The 2996-nt window shown below is 38.0% G+C and overlaps 1 non-coding gene across 1 annotated transcript; it reads left to right on the top strand.

Moving 5' to 3' along the window:
• The first annotated feature begins 2428 nt into the window (after positions 1-2428).
• LOC112804725 (small nucleolar RNA R71) lies at positions 2429-2536 on the top strand. The gene has a single exon (XR_003203342.1). It is a non-coding gene; the product is annotated as a small nucleolar RNA R71 (small nucleolar RNA).
• Positions 2537-2996: the final 460 nt, after the last annotated feature.

Here is a 2996-nt window from a genome sequence, read left to right on the forward strand (position 1 = left end):
GAAATTTGAAAATCAGTTGGGAGATAAGCTTAGAATTTTGAATTTTATGGATAGGAACCTAGTAACCACCCTCCGTTTGAAATTTAAAATATCCCAACCACCCTATCGCCAAATGTATATAAACAGGGGAGCACCCATAGGTAGAAAATCACTCCTCTCAGATACTAATCCTCTCCTTTCTCTCTCTACAAAGAAATAATATTCTGTGGGCAAACACAAGAGGCAAGCTCGAAGAAGCGTTAGGAAAAAGAGTAGGGAATTATGCCTTTCTTACTTATATTGGCATGTAGTATGCTCTAGTTTATTTTCCTTCTATCCATGCATGATTACTATCTTTTCATGTGTTACATGGCATTAATACCTTGTTCTCATCCCTTATCCATATTGACCATGTTTATCGATTCTATCATTCATGACCTCTTGATTCGTTAGTATATACCCTTTTATCATGTTTCATTTAATTATTTAATATACCCTAATTTTTACCATGTGCATTTACATGACTTTTCATATCATTCTATCATTAATGTTCCTTTAATGTTGGGAGTAAATACCTTTTTACCATGTTTAATTATTTGATATATCCTAATTTTTACCATGTGCATTTACATGACTTTTCATATCATTCTATCATTAATGTTCCTTTAATGTTGGGAGTACATACCTTTTTACCATGTTTAATTATTTGATATATCCTAACTTTTACCTTGTGCAATTACATGACTTTTCATATCATTATATTATAAATGTTCCTAATTTTATGTTTTATTTAATTATTTAATATACCATAATTCTACCATATGCATTTACATGGCTTTTTATACCATTAACGTTCCTTTAATTTTGAGAGTACATGCCTTTCTACCATGTTTTATTATTTAATGTACCATGATCCTACCATATGCATTTACATGGCCTTCCATACCATTATATCATTAACGTTCCTTTAATGTTAAGAGTACATACCTTTCTACCATGTTTTATCTAATTATTTAATATACCCTAATTCTACCATGTGCATTTATTTTCATATCATTAACGTTCCATTAATGTTGAGAGTACGTACCTTTTTGCCAAGTTACCTTTAATTATTTAGTATATCCTAATTCCATTCATCTTCATGCATGAATTATTCTTGTATGACCCTCTTTTCATGTATGCTTAAAATAACCTTGATTGTAAATTGAACTGAGGGAATGATCCTTCGGTAAGGGAAGGTGTCCCCCAAAGACAAGATATCGAGATGATCCCTCGGTAAGGGAGGGTGATCGATCGAGATAATCCTTCGGTAAGGGAAGGTGATCGTCAAAACGTTTGGGATAAGAACCTTCGGTAAGGGAAGGGGACTCCCACCTTTTATACCGATTTGAGCTCAATACCTTCCATAAAAGTTAAAAGTCAAGAAAGAAAAAAGCATGAATGAAAGTTTAATTTTTAGTTTCTTTTTCAGATTTATGTATGATTATGTTGATGTTACTTAGGATGTTATCCTCCTATTTTCCCTATATGCCTTCTATTTTTGCACACATGTTCTACAAGAAAGATGAATATTACATGCCATATTATACGCCTCAATTTTAAAAATCCCGCACGTGGGCTGGAGATGGATATGAAGGTGTTGCATAGCACTCCTACTGAGACGTTAGGTTCTCACTCCCTTTCTTTTCCCATACTGTCTCCAGAGGAACATGGCACGGCGGATAGAGACGACGCAGTGCCCCCCGAAGGTAACTTCTGAGTATGACCCCTCGAAGCACGCGTGGGTAGTTGCGACCACTACTACCGTGCTCCAAACTATCTACTTAGGTCGAGAGTTCGTGGAAGAAGAACCCCAGCTGCCCGTCGTAACCTTCCTAGATAGGAACGCTTCAGCATCTAAGAAGCGGTCATCTAAGGTGGTACACCTCGAGTCCGACTCCGAAACCGAGGAAGAGGAATCTGACAACCCTGGCCAGAAGGAAGACACCATGGAGGAGGATCCAGAGGAGGAGTTGAACCCTTGCGGAAGTCCAAAGGTGGAATACGTACCTTCTTCCCCTACTTCGGTACCCCGTCGAGTTTTAGTTCACCCCACCCAACGGAACCGAATCTTTATTGCGTAAAAAGGTGTTGGAGAGAGGCCCCTGGTAGCTCGATTCGTGGATAACTGAAGGGTCCTGATCAAGAATAGGATAGGATACAAGTATGGGAGCTTCTTCAGCGAGATTAGTTTAGGATGTAATTAGTTTCTTTTCTGGTTATAATTTCCTCTAAGTGTTTCATTTTGAACCGTACTCATGGTTAAGAGATTTTTTTAAATTTGAACATTTTAGTGCTACTCGTTTTCCCCTTCACGTGCACCTCCTCCTCCCTTGCATAACGATTAAGTCCTTCTTTTTCTTCTTTTTCGAGTGTGGCATCTTATTTTAAAGACTTAGGGTGTTACAGAAAGCATGTTAGAGGGACACCTTTTGGTCATCTGCTTGTATCTTTCCCAAGCTTCATAGAGGGATTCACCATCTTTCTGTTTGAAGGTCTGAACATCCATTCTAAGCTTGCTCACTTTTTGAGGAGGAAAGAACTTAGCCAAGAAGGTCGTGACCATCTTATCCCAAGAGTCCAGGCTATCTTTAGATTGTGAGTCCAACCATGTTCTAGCTTTGTCTCTTACAGCAAAAGGGAAAAGCATGAGCCTGTAGACCTCAGGATCTACTCCATTAGTCTTAACAGTCTCACAGATCTGTAAGAACTCAGTTAAAAACTGATAGGGATCTTCTGATGGAAGTCCATGAAACTTGCAGTTCTGTTGCATTAGAGCAACTAGTTGAGGCTTCAGCTCAAAATTGTTTGCTCCAATGGAAGGGATTGAGATGCTTCTTCCATCAAATTTGGAAGTAGGTGTAGTATAATCACCAAGTATCCTCCTTGCATTATTGTTGTTGGGTTCAGCTGCCATATCCTTTTCTTGTTCGAAAATTTCAATAAGGTTGTCTCTAGATTGTTGTATTTTAGCTTCT

The sequence above is a fragment of the Arachis hypogaea genome, chromosome 5 (genome assembly GCF_003086295.3).
Source record: "Arachis hypogaea cultivar Tifrunner chromosome 5, arahy.Tifrunner.gnm2.J5K5, whole genome shotgun sequence".
NCBI classification, from domain to species: Eukaryota; Viridiplantae; Streptophyta; class Magnoliopsida; order Fabales; family Fabaceae; genus Arachis; species Arachis hypogaea.